We start from the raw sequence: 26340 nt of genomic DNA, 5'->3' as shown, positions 1-26340 counted from the left end.
CCTCTCCACAACTAACAACATGGGAGGAGCAGGTCTTGGCGATTCTGCATCCTGAGGGCCTCGCAGGAGTCGGTGGAGGAATGGACTCTGGTAAGTCAAACCTTTAACTATCATATCCCCCACCCTAGCTGCATGCTATCACAGACCCCCACCCTCGCCCCCTCCCCTAGCACTCCATCTCCTCACAAATGTAGTAATAACACAAACCACACATCCCAACATCAAAGCCCTGCATGACACAACAAAGCATCGACACCCATCACTAAAGCATGCCCACTGCACATACCCATAACACCCCCCTCAACCATCAACACACAAGCCCCACACAGGAATGCTAGCACTGGGGTACACGGTCACCCACCCATTGCACACCATGACACACACAGATGCAATAATCATGCTTTTACACCCCTGCAGGACCACTACCCAACGTCACCAGACAGGAGGGTCCAGACATCTCCACCCCACCCACAGAAGATGCCCACAGTGATGACAGCAGCTCTGTCCAACTGGATCCAGATGACCAGCCCGGACCATCGTGGGCCTCGGGACAGTTGGTTCCCCTCACACAGGCACAGCCCACCACAGACCTTCCACCCTCTCGTAACACCAGCACAGCACCCACCCAGCGGGCCCATACCTCTGTGCCCAGGACACGTCAATCAGCTGTGTGTCCACCACTAAAGGGAACCCAGGCTAACCCACCACCCCAACAACAACAGGGACCTGGGGGCAGTGGCAGTGGGCACACGGTCCAGGGGACGGAGGCACAGGAACACAGGGGAACTGGGAGGGCTGCCGAGCGACAGGGGGCGGACAGGCCAAGGGAACCCACTCTCCACGAGGCCCTCTCCTCCATCATGGGAGCATACCACCACTCCCAGGAGACGATGGCAACGGTCCTGGCCAAGTTTCAGGAGACCCAGCGCATGCAGGAGGAACAGTATTTGGGGTTCAGGGAGGAACTCAGAACCATCAGCTCCGCCCTGGGCACCATCGTAGGGGTGCTGAAGGAAATACTTAACACCAGGAGGGACACTGTGGCACTACAAGGGGCCCCTGACACTAGCATGGACAATGAACTGCCCACCACCTCCGCCGGCGCTAGTGGACAGGAGGCACCGCCACAGGACCACCACACCAGCACCCCACTCCCTGCAGACGGAGGACCACCCCGCAAGCGGTCCCTGAAATCCAGGAACAAGACAGAGCACGATGCCAAGACCCCTGCCAAGAAATGAGACCACCCTGATTGTCAAACCACTGTCCCACTTTGTAACCCTGTCTATATTGGAACAGCCCCAGCTCCACTTCCTATGCCCATATGGGCAATGCATCTGTGAGACTAATAGACTGGACTCTGCCATGGACATTCCTCCGCCATCACCCCTCACCATTTTACAACCCCCTCCAATATTGAGCACTTCAATAAACACCCTTGAAGCACAAAACAATCTGGAGTCAGTCTGTGATTTCGAAATTGTGTATTAGCAATGACGGAGACAAAATGCATTATTCAAATGTAATGTCAACATACCTATGTCACACATCTCAAGTCCATGAGGAATCTAAGCAGATGACACACGTTGGAAACCACACCTGTGAAACCGTAAGGGAAAATGACAACTCAGTGACCATACACTGGTTGAAATCGACCGACAGGATAGAGGTAGAAGTGTTAAAGTACTTGTAGTAGGGAGGAATGTTTTCTCCTGTGTGTCACTGGATATATTGCTGGATGACTGAGTCCCTGTTCTGCATGTCTTCTTCCTCCGCTTCCTCCTCATCACTGTCCACAGGCTCCACAGCTGCCACAACACCGCCATCTGGACCATCCTCCTGCAGAAAAGGCACCTGTCGTCGCAAAGCCAGGTTGTGAAGCATACAGCAGGCCACGATGATCTGGCACACCTTCTTTGGTGAGTAGAATAGGGAACCACCTGTCATAGGGAGGCACCTGAACCTGGCCTTCAGGAGGCCGAAGGTTTGTTCGATCACCCTCCTAGTCCGACCATGGGCCTCATTGTAGCTTTCCTCTGCCCTGGTCCAGGGATTCCTCACTGGGGTCAGTAGCCATGACAGGTTGGGGTAACCAGAGTCCCCTAATAGCCACACCCAGTGCCTCTGGAGTTGACCCATCACATAAGGGATGCTGCTATTCCGCAGGATGTAGGCGTCAATCACAGAGCCGGGGAACATAGCATTTACCTGGGAGATGTACTGGTCTTCCAAACATACCATCTGTACATTCATGGAATGATAGCTCTTCCGGTTCCTGTACACCTGTTCATCCTGTGGGGGGGACCAAAGCTACAATGGTTCCAACAATGGCACCTATGATGTTGGGGATATGTCCCATGGCATAGAAGTCACCTTTCACTGTAGGCAAGTCCTCCACCTGAGGGAAAACGATATAGCTCTGCATGTGTTTCAGAAGGGCAGACAACACTCTGGACAACACGTTGGAAAACATAGGCTGGGACATCCCTGATGCCATGGCCACTGTTGTTTGAAATGAGATACTTGCAAGGAAATGGAGCACTGATAGCAACTGCACTTGAGGGGGGATTCCTGTGGGATGGCGGATTGCTGACATCAGGTCAGGCTCCAACTGGGTGCACAGTTCCTGGATTGTGGCACGGTCAAACCTGTAGGTGATGATCAAACTTCTTTCCTCCATTGTCGACAGGTCCACCAGCGGTCGGTACACCGAAGGATTCCGCCATCTCCTCACATGTCCCAGCGGATGGTGCCTATGAAGGACAACAGCGACCACAGAGTCAAACAACTCAGAGGTATGTACCCATAGTCTACACAGAACACCATTCATACTCAAAATGTGGCCTGTATTTGTGTTGTGAGACAAGGCCTAGGTATGTGTGACGCAGTTGGTAATTAGGCCATGTGGGCCCCTGAAATGGCGGCTGCCTGACCTCTAAACTGGGACAATGGGATGTGAGGTAACTGCGCTGGTGTTGTACACCGTCGCAGTAGGCGGTCGAAGACCGCAGCGCAATGCTGCATTGGTTAACATTGGACCCTATGGGTCCCAGGAGCCAATGACGATGTACGCCGGCGGTGATGGTACGCACCACCGCTGACGTGACCGCCATTTTCTAACTGTTGAATCACTCGATACCTGATCTTCGACAGGAGAGGACCTACACTGCAAGTGCTGCTGTGACCTCGGTCTGGAAGAGACAATGGCTTGTGTGTCTGAGGAAAGGGCCCCCTGCCTTCACTGCATAGGAGTTGGAGAAGCTCGTCGACGGGGTCCTCCCCCAGTACACGCTACTCTACGGTCCTCCAGACCAACAGGTAAGTACACAGGGAGCACGTTGTATGGGCTATGCCTGTGTGGACAGGGCTGGTTGTAAGAAGGAAGGGGGCACAGTTCTGCATGCATGAAGGACTGTGAATGCATGTGCCACATGGCAAGGGTAGGGATGTGGGCCACTCACTTCGCCGGTGCAGTTGGTAATGACTTCTCTTCTTCCCCTGTACATGTCATGTAGGTCAGCGCCCACCAGAAGAAGGATATTTGGTGTGCCATCGCCTAGTACGTCCGGACCCTGGGGGTCCACCACAGACGGAGCACCCACTGCCGTAAAAGATGGGAGGACATTCACCAATGGAGCAAGAAGACGGCGGAGGCTCAGCTGGGGATGGCCTCCCAACGTCGGAGGGGTGCCCGTCGAACCATGACCCCCCTGATGTTACGGATCCTGGCAGTGGCCTACCCTGAGTTGGATGGGAGCTTGAGGGCTTCACAGCAGACACAAGGAGGTGAGTACACTATCATTCAGCGGACTTTGCGTGCAGTGAAGGTGTCTGGGGGGGAGGAGGGCTGTGGGTTTCCCTAGGCCAGGGTGAGTTCCCGTAGGCAAGGCCCCTCCGTAAGGCAGGCCATGTGGCACCCCACCTCTGTAGGGTGCCAAGTACAGGTATTCATGCCCCTGTGTCACCTATGTGTGCAGATGTCATCCATAGCCTTGTAGGCCATTTTCCAGGAATTGCATCTGTAGAGCCCAACAGCGCGACGTAGTGCAGGGGGCTGCTGTGACTGTATTGTCCGCCAACGGTAGCGGTAAACCATGCACTCAACCTGTCTTTCTTCTGTCGTGCCCCCCCTTTTTGTGGTCTCCCTGTTCTTGTGTGCATTAGCATCATCAGGCGGAGGTACAGTGGCACCGGAGCACGAGGGAGCTGCATCCCACATGGCCATGGAGGGCCACACTACGGACTCAGAATACACCAGTGGGACGGAGGGCGAGGGGAGCACCACGGCGGTGACAGGATCTGCAACCAGCGACACGGACTTATCCTCTGATGGGAGCTCCCTTGTGGTGGCGGCAACATCTGTGCCCCCCACTTCTACAGGTATGGCCGCCACCCCCCCCACCAGCACCGCCCTCCCAGCAGCCCCTCAGCCTTCGCCCATGCCCGCTCACCCAGGAGGGTGGGCATCACCTTCGCCCCAGGCACCTCAGCCCCTGCCCCTGTCACCTCCGCTGCCCTCAGTGAGGAGGCCATTGACCTCCTCAGGTACCTCACTGTTGGGCAGTCTACCATTTTGAATGCCATCCAGGGTGTAGAAAGGGAGTTGCAACACACAAATGCATTCCTGGAAGGCATTCACTCTGGTCAGGCTGCCCTTCATCGAACTCTTCAAACTCTGGCCTCAGCACTGATGGCAGCCATTGTCCCTGTGTCTAGCCTCCCCCCTCCAACTTCCTCCACCCAGACCCAATCCCCTGTACCTCTGCCTATCCCAAGCACACCATCAGACCAGCCTGCACACACCTCAACACACAAGGGAAGCTCAGGCAAACATAAGCACCACACATCCCACAAACACTCACGCAAGCATCACACACATACAGACACACCAACATCCACTGCCCCCACTGTGCCCCCCTCCTCCTCGTCTCCCTCCTCCCGCCCAGTCTCGTCTACACTCACACCTGCATGCACTATCACTACAGCCACTATGTCCCGCACCAGCACACCCACCACCACACTCCGCTCACGTGCACTCACCACCCCCACTTCCATTTACACATCCCCTGTGTCCTCACTCAGTGTGTCTGTGACGCCCCCTCCGAAGATACACAAATGCAGGCACACACCCACCCAACAGCCATCCACCTCACGACAGCCTCCAGCCCATGCACCTGCACCCAAATCCACAAAAATTACACCTCCTACAACTACCACCTCTTCCTCCACTCCCAAACCCCCTCCAGCTACCCGTCCCAGTGTCTCCAAACAACTTCTCCTGCCCACCCTTAACCTATTTCCCACCACCCCCCGTCCAACTCATAGGTCCCGTACTAGCACCTCAGCCAAAAAATCTCCGGGACCGGTGGTGCCTGTTGTTACAGGTATGTGGAGTGCACCGGCCACCAGGCCAGCCAGTGTGGCACAGAGCCACAGCACAGCCAACCCCCCCCCCTGTGAAGCACCAGAAGTTGGACAGTGCCCGGCAGGAGAGGGGGAAGACTCCAGCCAGCCAAGCCGCTCACAGGGGTTCCGGGGGGAGTGTCGACTCAGCTGTGACTCCTCCCAAGGTGGGGATGGGGCAGAAATCTCCATGGTCTGGGAGGAGCAGCACGGTGGAGAAGACCGCCATAATCCCCGCTGCCCAGGAGGCCTCCGCCAGCCCCATTGTCACTGCCTAGGAGGCCACTGCCAGCCCCATCGTCAATGCCCAGGAGGCCACCGCCAGAGTCACTGCCCAGGAGGCCTCCACCAGCTCCATCGTCACTGCCCAGGAAGCCACAGCCAGAGTCACTGCCCAGGAGGCCACCGCCAGAGTCACTGCCCATGAGGCCTCCGCCTGCCCCATCATCACTGCCCAGGAGGCCACCGCCAGAGTCACTGCCCAGGAGGCCTCCGCCAGCCCCATTGTCACTGCCCAGGAGGCCACCGCCAGCCCTATCGTCACTGCCCAGAAGGCCACCGCCAGGGTCACTTCCCAGGAGGCCACCGCCAGCCACAGCCCTGCTGGGCAATGAAGGACCGCCTTGGCAAGGACCGCTGAACAGGGCAAGGACTGCTGAACAGGGCAAAGACCGCCATGGAAAGCACCACTGATCATGTCTGATACTGGCAACTCAAGCACCGCTGAACAGGCCAAGGACCGCCATGGAAAGCACCGCTGAACAGGTCTGACACTGGCAACTCAAGCACCGCTGAACAGGGCAATGGAAAGCACCGCTGAACAGGTCTGACACTGGCAACTCAAGCACCACTGAACAGGGCAAGGACCGTTGAACAGGACAATGACCACCATGGAAAGCACCGCTAGCCCATTTGCGGCAGGGGCAGTGACGCAACTGGGACCGTCACGGGGTTTGTGCTGCACTCTGGGCACCAGTCTCCCTCCAGAACCAGTGGAGACATGCATCCACTCCGTCTGTCCTGCACAGGATGAAGCACTCTGGGCACCAGTCCCCCTCCAGAACCAGTGGAGAACAGCATCCACTCCATCTGTCCTGCACAGGATGAAGCACTCTGGGCACCATTCCCCCTCCAGAACCAGTGGAGAACAGCATCCACTCTGTCTGTCCTGCACAGGATGAAGCACTCTGGGCACCAGTCCCCCTCCAGGACCAGTGGAGAACAGCATCCACTCCATCTGTCCTGCACAGGATGAAGCACTCTGGGCACCAGTCCCCCTCCAGAACCAGTGGAGAACAGCATCCACTTGAGAGACTGTGGCTTTGCACTCCCCAGGATTGAACAGTGGGCAACTCACCCACTGTAGAGACTTGAGAGACTGTGGCTTTGCACTCCCCAGGATTGAACAGTGGGCAAGCCACCCACTGTAGAGACTTGAGAGACTGTGGCTTTGCACTCCCCAGGATTGAACAGTGGGCAACCCACCCACCCACTGTAGAGACTTGAGAGACTGTGGCTTTGCACTCCCCAGGATACATCAATGGGCATGGAGCCCCCTCGTGGATCTGGCGTGGTGCACTCATCCAGCTGAGGTGCCCCCCCTTCCCTTCCCCCTGAGGTGCCTGTTGTATTTCGATCTTATGCCCCTGCAGTGTTCTCTCCGTTTGGATCGGGTATCTTGTGTGGGCCTCGCCCATGCATTTTGGGCCCAGTGGTCCACGGACTATGAATGGTGCAATACCTGCACTACTAATCGTGGTGTATATTTTGTTTATTGTGTATATATATATATGTATATATTTGCTTACTGTATTTTGATATATTACAATGGTTCCACTCATTTCCTTTTGTCTTTGCATTCTTCCGGGGGGGATGGGGGTGTTACTGTAATGTATAGATATTCATTGGTGTGTGTGTTGTAGTGGGTGAGGGTCGGGGTGGGGTTTAGGGTGTTGAGTGTGTGTCCCTGTGTTTTTGCCTCCCCCCTCCCCTATGTCGTAGGTGCAGTACTCACTGTGGTCTTCACCGCTGGCGTTGATGATCCTCGTAGAGGAGCAGGAAGACTAGCGCTGGCAGAATATGAAGTTCAGGCTCCATGGTGCCCTCCTTCCTCGTGGAGTGTGTAGAGGTGAGCGTTTTCCCTTTGAAATGGCTGTTTCCGCCGTGTTTTTATCCGCGGTGAATCCGCCCCGGAAAAGGTGGCAGATTGGTAGGTTGTGGTACTGTGGGCGGTACATTGTCTTCCGCCTGTCTGTTGGCGGTGACCGCCGCGCTGTTTGTTTATACCGCCGTGGCGGTTGAAGTGTTAAAGTGGCTGTCTTTGTTGGCGGTTTCCGCCACGGTCATAATTGCTAATTTTTTACCGCCGGCCTGTTGCCGGTCTTACCGCCGCTTTAACACCGTCCGCCAGGGTTGTAATGACCACCTAAATGTCCCCAAAAGAAGTCATAGACATAAAAAACAAACACAACATTGAAATATCACACCTTCCAGATGAATACGGTCACCATATTCAAAAAATACCCTGCACTTATTTGTATTGTGAGTTCCACAACTAATTAATAATGAATAATGAGTAACACAGCTTTCTCATCAATAATTGTATTGCAAATGTTGCATTAATATCAATGATGCCATAGAAGGTGTCATCAATGATGTACTATTCAGAGTAACTAGCTGTGGTTAGTGAAGGTGCAGGTTATAGTTGTCTTAGGGCACAAGTTATAGTTTCTTGAGTTAACCATAACTATAACTTTTGAATTTCTCTGGTTTTCTGTGAGTAAATTCAGAACCTAACTATAAGGTCCCTGCAACCTTTGTTTTTTTCAGTGATTTTTTTTAGCATGCACAGATGTAAATATAACCAGTGGCAGGATTGGAGACAGGGCCTGGTATATGGCCAACCCCATTGCATGCACACAAACCCAAGCTGTGCACAGCCAATGTTAGATGAAGTGGATGTTTTTTTTTCCTCTGCATCTATGGATCCACAGCAGATCTGTGGATTCACGGGTCCGTGGATCCACCCGTGGATCCACACATTGGATGGAAAAAAATAATTGGATAACTTTTTGCCCTCAACCCCTCTATGTGTCCTATGGGGTCAGGATACCTGTATCCTGAACCCTTATGTGATTTTGCAATCTTCTTTTCCCACAAATTGAGCTGATGCAACAAAAAAATGGAGGCTGCAACTTTTCTGTCAGAATCCAGCCAGCCAAGCAGAGCATTGCATTCCCCCTGAATCAGCGGATCCGGGCCCAAGTTCCTGGTCTGGATCCTCAGAGGATACACATCCTTATATATCTATATATTTGAACTTCAATATCTCAGAAACTACTGAATGGGTTTACACCAAATCACAAAAAGCATACATTCTGGACAAAGAGCTAGCAGTCTACTAAATGTTGTGCAATTCCCATCAATGGTTTGGGCTGTAGTCGTGTTCATAAATGTGAAAACTCCCATTAACGTAGAATGGGGAAAAAGTGTTTTGAACCCCCCCCCCCTTTTTCTCAGCCCTCCCTTGGCAGGTCACCCTGAAACTTTCAAAACAGCAGCTGAACTGACCAGATTTTTTTTTTCTCCAAATCGGTCCACTACAGTGGCATTGTTTATGAGAAAATAAACAGATACTTCTGCTACAGAGTGCGTCCCATTTATTTGTCTTTACATATATATATATATATATATATACATATATATATATATATATATATATATAACCTAGTGGCGGTCACCACTAGGTAGTAATAGTTTGGACCTAGTTTCTACTGTATATATAAAGTGTTTTTTAACTTGCCTATGTCTTTGGCACCGCTTGATGAATCTTCACCAAATTTTCCCAAAAGATTTGCTAGTCTGGTTAGCTGCTGCCTAGGAAGGTTTGGAGTGATTCGTCCAGGAGGGGCAGAGAAAAAGGGGGGGCCCCAAAACACATTTTCCCCATTCATTTTTCCACGGGGATTTTGCACAGCAATACCGCAAAAACTACTGCACATAAATGCACCGAATTTGACAGGAAGGTAGGTCCTGGACCCGAAAGAGTGCTTTTTTGTTTTGGGGTAATTCTGATCAGTAGTTTTTGAGAAATTAAGGGGAAAATAAATTTGTGTATCTAGGGACAAGAAGGATTCACAACCCCTCCCAATCTTGTGAAGAGATCTGATTGGCTGATAACATTTCAACAACAGAAGCCATTGAAGTGTTGTCAGCTATGTTGGTACTGAAGCCAAGTCCCAAAAGAAAATTGAAAACAAAAGAAAAGCGGCTAGGGTATGAACACCCTTACCTCTGGTGGTGGGGTCGAAAAGGGACCACCCTAGGGCTAAAAAAGATTTTTTTTTATTTTACAAACATAGACGTGGTGTAGCCATGGATCCACTGTCCAATGAAAAAAAAAAATTTAACATGGGCTTCCGCGCTTTGTTTATTTAATCCCTCTGGGTGGGCCAAGTCCCGAGGGTTTTTCTGTAGAAATGCGGGGGGACCCTCCTGGCCCCCTCCCTCTGCCCCTTGGACCACCACATCCATGGGGTTTTTCATTCATGTGCAGGGGGCAGCGTGCCCCCTGCTGCACTGTGGATCCCCACCTCCCAGGGCAAATATTTCATATGTGGGGGGACTGCATAACCTCCCTGCTGCCCTGAGGAACAGCACTTCCCCAGGGTGATGTATGTAATTTATGCGGGGGCTCTGGCTCTCATGCCCTGCCGACCGTCACTCCCCTGGAGCTACATTTTATTTGAAGCTAGGGTGTCACGCAGGCCCCACGTACCCCAGGGTCCACCCCATGGGGCTGCACTGTATTCTGAGGGGGGCTGTGTGGCCCGCAGCCCCAGGGACCACCATCCCGGTGCAAATATTTTTTTTTAAAAAGGGGGTCACTTTGGGGCCCTCACGCCCCGGGGACCAACCACCACTAGAGCTATTCTCGTTGGAGGGGGCCATGCGCCCACCCTCATGGACCCACTGATGGCGCTAGGGACCACCACCCCCCAGGGTCAGCTCCTGCTACATCCCAGGGTGCCCAGCCCGGGACACAGCTGCTTGCTGTGACCTGGCTGCAACTCTGCAGCTGCAGCCAAGCCACAGCGCACACTTTGGTTTTTGACAGTGGGACCTGTAAACAAGGTCCCTCTGTCAATAATCATACCTTTCATCTCTGTCTCCTGCACGTGTGCAGGGGATGGAGAGGAAATGCTTCAGCAATCATGGAGCTGCTGTTACAGCAGCTCCGTGCTTGCTGAAGCAATGGTACTGCAGGGGAGGCATTAAGGCTCACCTCACAATGTCAGGTAGCCTGTAAGGGCTTTCTATTAATTTGTTTTTTAAATAAAACATATTAAATAAATAAATAAGGTCCATGGGAGAGCCCTTGGGAGCTCCCTCGGGGTCCCAGAAAGCCAAAAAATGGCTAAAAACATTAGCTCAGTGTAGAAGTTTCAGACCTTCACACTGAGCCATGGGAGTTCAAGTCCAGCTGGACTCATTACCCTTTTTTTTCAAATATAGTTTAAAAAAAATAATAAATACATTTTTAACTTTAAATTGAACACACATATCTCATTCTAAGTATATGAGATATTAAAGCCTAAAATAACTCTCTTTCTCACTTTCTTTCTCTCTTTCAATCAATTCCTCACACCCACTCGGACACTTACACACGTCTGGAAAATAGCAATAGCACACTGTCACTGTTAGGCACTGAAGACTACATAAAACACTAGACAAAGAATGGGGGCTGGAATTGCCTCCTGGAAACCAGGAGCCAGCACCAGGACCTATACACAGGTGAGGACTGATAGTATACTTACCAGGGCTCTGATGTCTTTCCTCTTGATTGTTCGATTGACATGGGAGGAGTGCATGGAGTTGGTTTCTGGTGAAGTGGATTCAGGAGCTAGGAGATCTGGAATGGCATTATGGGCGGTACTCTTTACGACATTAGTTTCTTGTTCAGTATTTTCTTCTTTGGGGGATATAATTGGCATATTAGTAACAACCAGGTCTGTAACACCTTCGGAAAAGAGGATATATCTGTTTCTGCAGCAGTATTTGCATTGATTGTGATCTGAGGCTTGCAAAGCATAGAGACTTGGGAGACATAGGTAACTGGTGTTCTCAAGGTAAACATGAAAAGGTCAGAATTCTCTTTAGTTTTGGATGACTTCGGAGTATCAATTACAGGATCAACAAGGGTTTTCAAGTCTTTAGAAACTGGATTAACAACTGAAAATGTGGAAGTGCCACATAGCTAATTCTTTAGGGTGATCTTCGGATAAGACTGAGATTTCAGCATTGAAAGTGCTCTGTGGTGTATTCATGGTATCAGAAATGGTTCCTTTAGCTCTGTTAACAATGAAAGGTTGTTCTTTGGGGAAAAATAGAACTGGAATCCCTTCTGAAGTTGCCTTTGCATTGCTATCAAAAATTTCAGTTCCAGCCTTTAAATTGATGATGGTTTCTTGCAATAAAACACTGAGGGGGTCATTCCGACCCCGGTGGGCGGCGGGCGCCGCCCGCCGGACGGAGACCGCCAGAAGACCGCACCGCGGTCAAATGACCGCGGCGGTCATTCTGACTTTCCCGCTGGGCGGGCGACCGCCAAAAGGCCGCCTGCCCGCCCAGCGGGAAAGCCCCAGCAACGATGAAGCCGGCTCCGAATGGAGCCGGCGGAGTTGCTGGTGTGCGACGGGTGCAGTGGCACCCGTCGCGATTTTCAGTGTCTGCTTTGCAGACACTGAAAATCTGAATGGGGCCCTGTTAGGGGGCCCCACGACACCCGTTCCCGTCAGCCTCTTCCTGGCGGTGTAAACCGCCAGGAACAGGCTGGCGGGAAGGGGGTCGGAATACCATGGCGGCGCTGCTTGCAGCGCCGCCGTGGAGGATTCCCTGGGGCAGGGGAAAACCGGTGGGAAACCACTGGTTCCCCTTTTCTGACCGCGGCTTTACCGCCGCAGTCAGAATTGCCCCTGAAGCACCGCCAGCCTGTTGGCGGTGCTTCCTCCGTCCCCGGCCCTGGCGGTCCATGACCGCCAGGGTCGGAATGACCCCCTGAGTGCCATACTTATCATCAGATCTTATACAAGATTCAAATTCAAGTCTTTAGTTTTAGTGGGAGACATTACATCCTTCAGTACTTCAGCTTCTGTTTCAGATTGCTGGTTTTCAAGAGTCTTTAATTTCAGGACACAGCAGGTGGCATTTGTGTGGCTGGATTCACATCAAGATCAGACACCGGCAGATCAAAGATCTGTTCTTCACTAACGGTGGAGCTTGAGAAAGGAAACACAGTGGCGGGGAACAGCAAGTCAGGATCAGTGGTTGAGGCTGCAGCTGTGTCCAGTTCTAGGAGAAGGCTATCATTTCTTAAGACATGCTGTTCAGTATCAGATTGTTGGCTTTCTTCCTTGTCTGAAATCTCCATGGTTTGCTTTGACACAGAAGAGGTTTATAGACTTTCTGAGAAGTCCATCACATTCGTAGTAACTGCAGGTATTTCTTCATGGTCAGAAAAATCCATTAATTCACTTGAAACAAAAACTATCTCTTCATTATCTAAAAATTCTATGATATTGTTTGAAAGGGCAGGAGTATCCCCACAATCTAAAAATTCTGGTGTGTGTGTCATTGGAACAGCAGTATCTGCAGGTTTGTTCACCGCAGGGCAGGAACTACTGTCATCACTAGATTCACATTCTTCAACACTGTTGCACAACTTGCTCTTTATCTCCAGTAAGTCATATCTTGGTTTCTTATGGTGCAGCTCATTGAGTCTGCATCAGAACTCTCTTCTTCCTTTGGCTTTATTTGTTCTGGTAGAGGGGCTGAAGAACTTCCTTCTGAACACTTTGATTCTCTCTACACAAGGACAGTGCGCGCTCTACGGGCAGCATAATGCAAAATGACAAACCTTATGCAATGTAATAATTCATGCGTTAGGTGTTGATATTGTATATTAACCTTTTGCATTACAGTTATTTATCTTGAAATGTCATTCATGCTGTTTGTAATGTATTGTTCATTTTCAAGGCTTGGGTGTGGTTAGGGTGTGGTCCCTATTCTGAGCCTTTCTAGACGCCTTTCCTGCAGCCTGGCTGGGTGTGGCATGTGGGCGGGGCTTGGGTCCATTTAAGGGACCCAGTCCAGCTCCACATGCTCACTATTCAGAGGTCCCGGTGAAGAGCAGCAGCATTTCCCTGAGCTCCTGTTCAGGAGGCCTACTTAGGAATTTACCTGGCCCTGTCCTCATTATTTTGCTGATCTTCAAGCAGGGCGGTAAGGCGGAGGTCGGGGTAGGCCCCCGACTCCGTTTCTAGAAGCTTTTGAGTTTTGACCTTGTGATTTACAGAGTGCGTGATTCATTCTTGGCAATTAACCCTTGCAGTTCGGATTGGCAGAGTGCACGATCATTTCGAGGCATTTGAATCTTGATAGTTGAATCGGCAACAGTGTGCACCATTCATTCTTGGCAATTAACCTTTGCAGTTTGGATCGACAGAGGGCGCAATCATTTTGAGGCATTTGAATCTTGATGATTGAATCGGCAACAGTGTGCGCGATTCATTCTTGGCAATTAACCCTTGCAGTTCAGATCGGCAGAGTGCGCAATCATTTCAGGTATTTGAGTCTTGCTGGGCAGTCTGGCAATAAGGTGCACAATAATTTCTGGGCAATTGAATCTTGAAACTCAGACCAAACAGAGTGTGTTCCTTCTAGACAAAACAAGTTCAGTCAGTTAACCTCTTCAACAGTATCATTCATGAATCCTATAGCAGTTAATTCTTTGGGAATGAATGTACTCATTGATTCTTGTTATGACATAATTGCTATTCTAAGGACTAACTTGAGAGAGTTTAATGTTCAGAGTACATGATTATAAGAACATGTTATTTTGAAAACTCTCATATGAAAGTCTGCATAATCCTTCTTTTATTTCCAGGTATCCAGAGTTAAACAGGTCACGTTGAAATGTTCTTGATCTCTCATCTTATTAGAGTATAGATAATTAAAACAAAGTTCATGAAGATTAATGTGAATAACCTTGCTATTGTGTTCTTAACTCTTGCTTCCAAAGGTCTCTGTCCCCGCTGTTCCCAACCAAAAACCCCATCCCCCACTTGGCCATTCTTTAACTCTGTGCTATGATAGCTAGTAGAGTTTGGAGCTGCCAAGAGGTGGACGTATTGGGAACAGGTGCAACCCCCGAGGATCCGGTCTTGCTGACAGATTCATCCTTTGAATCAAGAGGTGTCACATCTCTCAGAGATGTCAGATATTCAGTCAACTGTGCAGGAATATTCTCTGGGGTACTACTAGCTGAGAGAGAGTCTCAAGAAGAGGCTAATAGATTTGTAACTGGAGTTGTCTTTTGACTGTAATTAGCAGAAGGGACAATCTGATCTCTAGTGGTCTTTGGAGAGGAAAATGAAGTAGCATAACGTTCTTTGAACCAAAGCTGGTGATTATTTTCTTTTTTTCCAAGTTTTCAAATTGTTTTTAAGTGGTTTCATCAGCTGCTTTGTTACTTCTTCTAACTTATAGACAGAATGTCTGGTTCTGTCATCAGTGAAATATGCATTAATGAAAAGTGCCCACCTGCAAGATTCATAGAGTATGTAACAACATATTCATCGCAGAAGTCCAATATCTGCCTTTTAATCTGCCAAAACTGCTCCTTTAGTGTGTGTATGTCCATATTGTAATCAAACTCACTCACAATAGAAAAGGGTTTAGCAGAGCTTTTAGGGATTGAGACTGGTGTATTATCATCCGGTTTGGTAAGTGCACAAGCCACTTGAGTTGAACTAAGGAATCCCACAGTCTTTACTGATCCCTTTGATACAGAGTCTATTCAGCTGACTTGAAAGCTCTGAGGGACTGGGAGGTCTTTACAAGAGTCAGCACAGCACTTTGATTTCTGAGAAACTGACCTAGATGGGCTAAAGCATGAACCAGAAAACAAGGGAATCCCTTCTTGGACAGTGTCAGGGTTCTTTGTTATAGCAGAGTCCTGGAAGTGAACTTGGAATGCACTAGCATAAGGCAAGGAATTAACCAGTTTTTCTTGAGAGTAAGTGTCTTTTGCAGAGGTAGCAGTGAACAAATACGCTGGGGTTATCACTAAGGTTGTACACAGGTTACGGCTCAGAACTTTCCACAGCAACAGGTAACCTCAATGCCTCTGTGCAGATTACTCTTACAGAGAGTCACCCCGAAGGCACCATAGAAAGGAGGCAGCAGAAGTGATTCTGTCTCTGGACCATAAGGGCACAAACAAGGATTGTACTTCCATACACAAGACAAGCCCTTGTAGGTCCAACTGGGAACACAGTGGCAATTCCTGAAAAATAGCAATAGCACACTGTCTCTGTTAGGCACTAAAGACAACATACAACACTAAACAAAGGATGGGGGCTGGAATTGCCTCCTGGAAACCAGGAGCCAGCCCCAATACAAAGGAAAACACTTATACACAGGTGAGGACTGATAGTACACTTACCAGACATGATAACCGAAGAGGAAACAGAAACAGAAGGAAGAACTAGGAGGCAAAGGCAGGAACAGGGGACAGGCTCAGGCTGAAGAAAAGGCAGGAACAGGACTGAAAAAACAGTGAGCAGGCTCTGGCTGGAAAAAAGCAGGAACAGGACTGGGAAACAGAGAGCAGGCTCTGTCTGTAACAAGCACGCACAGGACTGGAATACAGGGAGCTGGAACAAGCAGGTACAGGACTGGGAAACAGAGAGAAGGTTCAGGCTGAAACAAGCAGTAAAATGGCTGAGAAACGATCCAACAAGGGGTCTGGTACACAAAGGAATCAAACTCCAATGTAGAACGAGGAGCTTCAGGAAATGGCAGCTTATAAGCAGTTCCAGGCAGCAGCAAGCCCAGGGCGGAGTCACATGTCTGGGTTGCACAAGAGAGGTCACAGGTGTGTGCGGTTCCAGTCTCTCACAAGTCCTGGAGGAAAGAATCCAGTATAAAGGAACAACCAGACTTTTCCCATAGGGAGCAATGGACAGAAGATTACAGGTCTTACCGACTACGAGACAGTGCATTATGGGATCTAAATTCCATGGGAGCAAATGTAGTTCTTCCATAGCATGCCATATCGAAAAGGGAAGCAAATAGAAGTCAGAAAGGACCTCTGGGTGAGTGTTAATGATGATTCCCCGGCTACAGATAGCCCATTTACCGCACCCCCTAGAGATGGGACGGCAGAGTCGTAACATAGTGAGCACTAAAGGAGGAAGAAGAATCGCTATACTAAAAATATAGTTATTTTATTAAGCAAGTATAAATTAATGTGTTTGAAATTAGATGTGGGTGCTTGCTTATGGTATGCAGTTTCATAGTATGTAATGAGTACCTACTCACACAGTCAGGCAGGCACCTATATGCCCAGTTACTCCTCCATAAAAAGACTTATGTACCCACCACTCATACAGCCAGACAATGACTGACAAACCATTCACACACACATTTGCTAACGTATGCATTCACTTACATAGTCATTCACACACCCAGACAGGCACTGTCATACCCACTTATACACCTATAAAGCCATTCATATACCCAGCACTCAGAAAGTTATGTACACACACACATGTACACACCCACACACCAAGCTACATACCCTGTCACCCACTCATGTAGCCAGTCACATACCTATTTAGACGTATACCCACACAGCAGTTATGTATGAACCACTGATAGAAGCAGGCAGTTGCACACAGTTACTCACCCAATCACTAACACAGCCAGTTACCAATTCATGCTGCCACACACATACATACCAATATAGATACCCATACAGTCACTAACACAGCCACTCACATACCCACATAGCTACTTAGACATCCAGTGGCAAACCCACAGAGGCACTGATACACTAACTAACATATACACTCAGGCAGTCACACAGTCAGTCAACTTTACAATCACTCAGATACCATTTTATACACCCACTTACACAGTCTGTTAGACACTAACATAACCACTTATGTAGCGACTTACTGGCTTATAAATGTAATTTAATAGTATATAATGCAAAGTTAAATGTATTCTATATTTGTTCTTCAGATATCTACTTAAGAAAGAGTAATATCTGAATAAAAGTGAGACAAAAAAGGACATGACGGACAGAATGTGCTGGGAAAAAGCTGCAGTTAAGAGAACTAGGAATTACTTAAAAAATATATGGAAAAATGTGGAAAAAATACAAATAAGAAATGAGGTTTAAAATCAACTCGCAAAGGAGAAAGGGGTAAGGGACATTGAAAGTGAAAAATCTATAAGAAAACACATACTTTGACACGGAGACATAAAGAATTTAAATAAATAGGATTAAGAATTTTGGAAGTAGGGTAATGAAGAATGTGGTATAAAACACGAAGCAGTATAAGAGGAGAAGGGAAGCATTGAAACAGAAAAAATATATTGAAAATGTGGTTGATAGAGCATTTGTCCTGAAGCACAAATTTTGTTTTGATACTAAAGAGAATGAGGACACTGGATAAACCAGTGTTGTCTATGAGGAAAAATAGACAGAAATGGCTTATTAATAAAAATAATTTCTGCACAAATCTGAAGGGAGAATGGAAGCATGCCTCCATTACTGAGGCTTTCTTAAATGAAGAAAGCTTCTCACAACAAAACACATTAGTGCATGTTGTTGAAATAACTGTCCAATGCTATGGGGTAAAACACTGTACTCCGATTGTAAAAGAGGAGATGATTCTTAGAAATATAGAGGAAGAAATAGGTGAAGAGGTACAAGGAAGCCATAAACATGCCCCTGTGTATAAATGGGACTGCAGTAGTATTTGTAGTGTTCGCCAGTAACAAACTGATATATTCTATGTCAATTTCCCGATAGAGATGTCAAGCTGAAAATTGCAATGCTGCAAGCGTTAGATCTAAGCAAAGTCAGGTAATATTCTAATTTAGAACACTCACTGGTGTGTCTACCCAGGAAACTGTGCACAAGTACTTTTTATCATTTTAGAATCCGCCTGTTCACCATTCTAGAATGTGAAACTTAGTTAGAAGATTTTACTTTGTAAAAACTCCTACATGGCTTCTATATGGCACAGTATCAGAGGTTAAAAATGTTTGCAAAGATATTCATTTACGTTTCTTTTGTCCTGAAGGGTAGACTGGGCAAAATGAGGAGTTGGCATGTTCAGGTGTAGAGGAACTAAGCACAGATATTAGTACTGATAACCTTAAGTAAGAAATAGCAAAGTTTAATTTAATGCAATTTCTACAAAGAAACCAAACTATGTTTGTATTTGTCATTAGAGCACCCACAAAAAAGGCCAAATTCAAAATGTTGATGTGTGCTTGAACATAGAAGAAGAAAACGCAGAAATGTTTTCTAGAATTTGCTGTGTTATTACTTGAGGGGGAAGGTTTTAATTTGTCAACATACCAGATCGTTGCTATAACAAATTAGAGGTCAATAAAATGCCTGCCAGAGCACTACACAATAAGTTAGAGGTGGTTGAAATTCCAGATGAACTTTAAAATCTAAATGTTTATAAAGGAATACTCATACAATCTATACACCCTTTTCAAGCAATAGTTCTTATTCAACCAAAGAGTGGTAAATTTCTCCCACTGAGCTTCAGAAAGGGCTTCAATGTAGAGCTGTGTGCAGAGTTGTAGAATTTAAATGCAATGCTGAAAATGCCAATTTAGAGAGAGATTTGGATGAACCACTTGTTATTCTAGTGATTGATGGCTCATGAAAAGCAAAAAAATATGGAAGGAACTAATGGATGTAAATAAGGTGAAGAAAGCTACGTTGTTTCTTAAAGAGAATAATGTGTGATATAAAGAAATAGTTCGACCCCACAACCACCCTCAGGGACACCCTCATCTACAGACCCCCTGGACGTCTACCTCAGTTCAGTGAGTCCTTCGCCGACATCGAAAGCGCTCAACCCCTAGCTTCCACAGATTACATTCTCCTCGGGTACCTGAATTTCCACCTCGAAAACACCAATGACAGCAACTCTATCTCCCTGTTTGCTAACCTCACCAACCTCAGACTCAATCAACTTGTCACATCTCCCACCCATTCCGCCAGACACACGCTCGACCCCATCTTCTCTGCCAGTAGACACATCACCTTCAGCCACACCACCGAACTCCACTGGACCGACCATCACTTCGTCCACTTAACCTTCAATAAACCCACCACCCACTACCTACCGCAACTGATCCCCCACCACAGCTGGAACAAGATCACCATTGACCGGCTGATCTCCACCCTCACCCGAGCCTCCACTGACGCCGACTCAGCTGCCAGCAACCTCAGGCAATGGATTGAAGACTGCGCCAACACTCTCGCCCCGCTCAAAAGACCCACTCACAACCACACCTTCAGAAAGGCCACCTGGTTCACCACTGACCTCCCGCCCTCCAAACAGGCCTGACAAAAACTTGAGAGAAAGTGGCGCCAGGAAAAGACTACGGCCACCCACACAGCCCTCAAGAACGCCATCCACAAGCACCCCCAGCTCATCCGAGCCACCAAGAGATCCTCCTTCAAGGAACGCATTGATGACAATGCACACAACAGCAAAGAGCTCTTCAACATCGTAAATAAACTCGCCAACCCAAGCTCCAGCACCAACGACATCCCACCTTCACAAGACCTCTGCAACTCCCTCGCCACCTTCTTTCAGTGCAAGATCACCGACATCCACAACAGCTTAAACAACATGACCTCACCAGCAGCCACCAACACCTCCGACTCACCGCCCCCCAACCAAACCAACCCTCTGCTCTCCTGGACATACGTCAATGACACTGACACCCTCAAAGTAATGAACACCATCCATTCCGGCTCTCCATCCGACCCCTGCCCTCACTACATCTACAACAGAGCAAGCTCTATCATCCCCCCCAACTCCGTTTGATCATCAATCGCTCCTTCGAGACCGCCACCTTCCCGGAAAACTGGAATCACGCCGAGATTAACGCCTTACACAAGAAACCCCAGGCGGACCCAAAGGACCTAAAAAACTACCGGCCAATCTCCCTGCTCCTGTTCCCGGCAAAGGTACTTGAGAAGATCGTCAACAGGCAACTGTCCCACCACCTGGAGGAAAACAACACTCTGGACCCGTCTCAATCAGTCTTTCGCAGCACTCTCTGCAACCGCCGACATATGACCCTCCTGGACAAAGGCGAAACAGCAGCCCTCATCCTCCTGGACCTCTTGGCCGCCTTTGACACCATCTGCCACCATACCCTGCACACACAACTCCACGACGCAGGGTTCTGCAACAAGGCCCTGGACTAAATCACCTCCTTCCTTGACAGAACACAGAGAGTCCGCCTCCCAAAATAGTCCGATCTCACAAACTCAACATCATCTCCTATGCCGATGACACCCAGCTGATCCTCTCCCTCAACAAGGACCCCGCCACTGCTAAAACCAACTTCCATGAGGGAATGAAGGCCGTAGCCAACTGGATAAAGAACAGTCGACTGAAACTTAACTCAGAGAAGATTGAGGTCCTCATCTTTGTCCCCACCCTGTCCGCATAGGATGCCTCCTGGTGGCCGCCCTCACTGGGAGCCACACCAACACCCACCCATTACACCCGCAACCTAGGTTTCATCCTTGACTCATCGCTCTCCGTGACCCACCAAGTCAACGTCGTTTTGTCCTGCTGCTTCAACACCCTTCGCATGCTCTGCAAAATCTACAGGTGGATCCCCACCAAAACCAGAAGGAAGGTTACCCAGGCCCTCGTCAGCAGCAGACTGGACTACAGCAGCACCCTGTACGTGGGAACCATAGCAGCTCTCCAGAAAAGACTGCAACGAATACAGAACTCCTTCGCACGCCTCATCCTCAACATCCCCACCACAGCCACATCATAGCCCACCTGAGGAACCTACACTGGCTTCCCGTCAACAAAAGGATCACATTCAATCTCCTAACCCACGCCCACAAAGCACTCCACAACACCGAACCAGCATACCTCAACAATCGTCTCACCTTCTACACCCCGAACCCTCATCTCTGCTCCACCAATCACGCCCTCGCCTCCATCCCACGCATCCACAGGACAACATCCGACGGCAGATCCTTCTCCTCCCTCGCAGCCAAGACCTGGAACACCTTCTCTATCCACCTGCGACAAACCAAGAACCTACTGACCTTCAGGAGACTCCTCAAGACCTGGCTGTTTGAGCAGTAGCAGCTGCCCCCCCAAAAGCACCTTGAGACCCTCACGGGTGAGTAGAGCGCTGTACAAATACTGATTGTTGCACATGGAAGCTGCACTGAGAAAGAAATGTTGGCTTCAAGTGGGCAATTTGAAAAAGTGGATAGAAGTAGATCTGAAGAAATATATGAGTACTACAGTATCCATCCACTGCAATCAAAAGAGATTATGGGGGATGCTTTTGAACTGTCTCACATAAAACAAGACAAATGAGCTCTAATGAGTGTGTGGGAGAAAAGTTTAGAAGCTCAATGTTTTCCTTCACTATTTCTAACTGGAGTAGGTGGACGGTATAATGACTGTCCTGTGAAAATACCTGCAGCTGAGTATAGGTCAACAAATTTATATTCAGAGGACCCTAGATTTAGAAAAGTATTCCATATGTATCCCATCTGCCATTTGAAAGTGATTGATTTGTCTGGACTGGCATATGCTGTTAACCATATTCTTAACCATATTCTTAAGACAAGAGTTCATGTACAAAATATATCTGCAAAGGTCTTTCACTCTCAGATTTTTCAGCTGCAGCAGGGGGTGCCTCGGGGCTCCTCTTTGAGCCCAACTTTATTCAATGTGTAAATGGACCCCCTGGATGATATCACTGAGCATTACAGTTTTAACATCATTTGATATGCCAATGATGCTGAGCTGATTATCACCTATCTCAAAAGGTAGTCACTATGGCCCTCATTACAACTCTGGCAGTCGGTGTTAAAGCAGCGGTAAAACCGCCAACAGGCCGGCAGTAAAAAAAATAGAACTATGACCGTGGCGGAAACTGCCAATATAGACAGCCACTTTAACACTCCGACCGCCACGGCGGTAGAAACAAACAGCATGGCGGTCACCGCCAACAGACAGGCGGAAGACAATGTACCGCCCACACCATTATGAGAGGCCAATCCGCCACCTTTTCCGGGGAGGATTCAACGCAAACAAAAATACGGCGGAAACAGGACTTGGAAGGGAAAGCGCACATCTCTGTACACCCCACGAGGAACCAGGACGCCATGGAGCTGGAACTCCAAATTCTACCTGCCATTCTCTTCCTGCTCCTCTACCAGGAGCACGAAAGACGGCTACGACGACCACGGTGAGTACTGCACCTACGACACAGGGGAGGGGGGAGGAAAAAGAGAGTGACACACAAACGCAACACGAAACACCCCCACCCTCACACACAACAACATACACAAAAATACATGTTGAAACATTACATTTACACCACCTAACCCCCCCTGGAAGAACACAAGGACAAAAGGAAATGAGTTGAACGATTGTAATGAGTAAAAATCCATTAGTAAAAAAAAAAAAAATATATATATATATATATATATATATATATATATATATACACTATTAACAAATATGTACACCAAGATTTCAAGTCCATGTACTGCACCTACATAGTCCGTGGACCACTGGGCCCAAAATGCATAGGCGAGGCCCACACAAGATACCCAATCCAAATGGAAAGGACACTGCTGGGACATCAGATTGGAATAAAACAGGCACCTCAGGGGGAAAGGAAGGGGGTGGGCACCTCAGCCGGATGAGTGCACGACGCCAGCTCTAAGAGGGGGCTCCATGCCCATTAAGGTATCCTGGGGAGTGCAAAGCCACAGTCTCACAAGTCTCTCCAGTGGGTGGATTGCCCACTGCATTATCCTGGGGAGTGCAAGCCACAGCATCTCAAGTCTCTCCAGTGGGTCGGTTGCCCACTGCTTTATCCTGGGGAGTGCAAAGCTACAGTATCACAAGTCTCTCCAGTGGGTGGGGTGCCCACTGCTTTATCCTGGAGAGTGCAAAGCCGCAGTCTCTCAAGTCTCTCAAGTGGGTGGCTTGCCCACTGTTTTATGCTGGGGAGTGCAAAGCCACAGTCTCTCAAGTGTCTCAAGTGAGTGGTTTGCCCACTGCTTTATCCTGGGGAGTGCAAAGCCACAGTCTCTCAAGTGTCTCAAGTGGGTGGTTTGCCCACTGCTTTATCCTGGGGAGTGCAAAGCCACAGTCTCTCAAGTGTCTCAAGTGGGTGGTTTGCCCACTGCTTCAACCTGGGCAGCGCAAAGCCACAGTCTCTCAACTGGATGTCATTCTCCACTGGTTCGGGAGAGGGCTTTGTGCCCAGAGTGCTTCATCCTGCCAAGGACAGAGGTAGTGGATGTCATTCTCCACTGACGGTGGGCCAATATGGAAGCTGTCCAGGCCCCTGGAACTGACCACCAGCCACGTACGACTGACCACTGGGGATGGCAGCCATGTCTGTGGTGGTGCCACTGGCACAGGATGTGGTGTGGCCGCTGGCGGCGGCCTCAGTGGCGGCGGTGCTTGCGGCGCTCATTGGGCAGCTGTGCTGGTGGGTGGCTCAGTGAGCGTGCTGCTGGCGGCGGTGTCCTGGGCCGCGGTGCTGCTGGCTGGCTCTGTGAGCGTGCTGCTGGTGGGTTTGTCCTGAGCGGTGGTGCCCGTGGCGGTCTTGTCTGCCGCGCAGGTTGGCGACGACTTCCCTTTCTTCCTCTGGCCCTTTCCCATCTTGGATGGTGGAGCAGCTGTCTTGCCACTCACAACTGTAGTCCTGGGAGAGCTCTTGGTGGCAGGTGTTTTGGTCTTCTCCCTCCGGGCTGTGGCCCACTTCTTTACTTTTTGAGGTGGGGGAATGTCCTTATGCTGGCTTCTTGGCACACTGACTGCCCTGGTTTTTGGCGCACCCCAGAAGCCGGTTACTGCTGGCACCACTGATCCCGGTGATGTGGTGGCTGAGGTGCTGGGTTGGGTCCTGGACAGGCGGGCTCTAGGGGACAGAAGGGGTGGGGGAGGTGTAGGGAAGAGGTCAAGGTTTGACAGGAAAAGTTTTTTAGACACACTGGGACGGGTGGGTGGAGGGGGTTTGGGAGTGGCGGAAGAGGTAGTGGTTGTAGGAGGTATACGTTTGCTGACTTTGGGTGAAGGTGTATGGGCTGGAGGCTGTCGTGAGGTGGATGGCTGTTGGGTGTGTGTGTGACTGCGTTTGTGCAGTTTGGGAGGAGGGCTCACAGCCACACTGGGAGAGGACACAGGGGATATGTGAATGGCAGTGGGGGTGGTGAGTGCACGTGAGCCATGTGTGGTGATGGGCATGCTGGTGATGGACATAGTGGTTGAAGATGTAGTGCATGCAGGTGTGAGTGGAGACGTGACAGGGAGGGAGGAGGGAGACGTGGAGGAGGGGGACACAGTGGAGGCAGTGGATGTTGGCATATCTGCACGGGTATGGTGCTTGTGTAAGTGCCTGTGGGATGTGTAGTGCTTATGTTTGCCAGAGCTACCCTTGTGTGTTGAGGTGTGTGCATGCTAGTCTGATGGTGTGCTTTGGATAGGCTGAGGTACTGGGGATTGGGTATGGGTGGAAGAAGTTGGAGGGGGGAAACTGGACATAGGGACAATGGCTGCTATCAGTGCTAAGGCCAGAGTCTGAAAAGCTAGCTGTTGGGCTGCCTGACCAGAATGAATGCCATCCAGGTATGCATTGGTCTGTTGCAACTGCCTCTCTACACCCTGGATGGCATTCAGAATGGTAGACTGCCCAACAGTGAGGGATCTGAGGAGGTCAATGGCCTCCTCACTGAGGGCAGCAGAGCTGACAGGGGCAGGGGCTGAGGTGCCTGGGGCGAAGGAGATGCCCACCCTCCTGGGTGAGCGGCCACGGAATACAAGCTGAGGGGCTGCTGGGAGGGCAGTGCTGGTGGGGGGGGCAGCTGTACCTGTAGATGCGGTGGGCACAGAGGGGCCTGCCACTGCAAGGGAGCTCCCATCAGAGGAGGAGTCGGTGTCGCTGGTCTCAGCTCCTGTCCCGCCATGGAGCTCCCCTCGCTCTCCGTCCCACTGGTGAATTTGGAGTCTGTAGTCTTGCCCTCCAGGGCCATGTGGAATGCAGCTCCCTCCAGCTCCGGTAGCACTGCTCCTCCGCGTGATGATGCTAATGCACACAAGAACAGGGAGACCACAAAAAGGGGGGGAAAGAAAGTAGAAAGACATGTTCAGTGCATGCAATAACGCTGCCGTTGGCGGACACTACAGACACAGCAGCCCTCTGCACTACGCCATGCACTAAGAGTTCCCCAATTAATCACAGGGCCATGGGGTACAAGGCCTATGCCTGATTGCTGCACACATGGAAGTCACAGGAGCCTGACTAGGGGTAGATGTCTCTTACCACTGGTGGGGATGGGGTGCCACTGAGCCTGCCTCACAAAGGGTCCCTACCTGCAAAACTCGCCCTGGCCTAGTGTAACCCACTGCCCACCTCCTCCAGCCAGACACCTCCCAGGCACGCTGAATCAGCTGAATGAGAGTGTACTCACACCCTTGTGGCTGCTGTGATGCCCTCAAGCGCCCATCCAACTCCGGATACGCCACCGCCAGGATCTGGAACATCAGGGGGGTCATGTTGCGACAGGCACCCCTCCCACATTGGGAGGCCATCCCCAGCTGGGCCTCCGCCATCTTCTTGCTCCAGCGGCGAATGTCCTCCCATCTTTTACGGCAGTGGGTGCTCCGTCTGTAATAGACCCCCTGGGTCCGGACTTACTTGGTGATGGCACGCCAAATATCTTTCTTCTGGTGGGTGCTGACCTAGAGGAATAGTACAGGGGAAAAGCAGAATATATAACCGTCTGGACCGTCACTGTCATTGGCCCACGTTCCCACCCTT

Source organism: Pleurodeles waltl, chromosome 4_1, assembly GCF_031143425.1.
Source record: "Pleurodeles waltl isolate 20211129_DDA chromosome 4_1, aPleWal1.hap1.20221129, whole genome shotgun sequence".
NCBI classification, from domain to species: domain Eukaryota; kingdom Metazoa; phylum Chordata; class Amphibia; order Caudata; family Salamandridae; genus Pleurodeles; species Pleurodeles waltl.
This window is presented reverse-complemented; position numbering follows the sequence as displayed.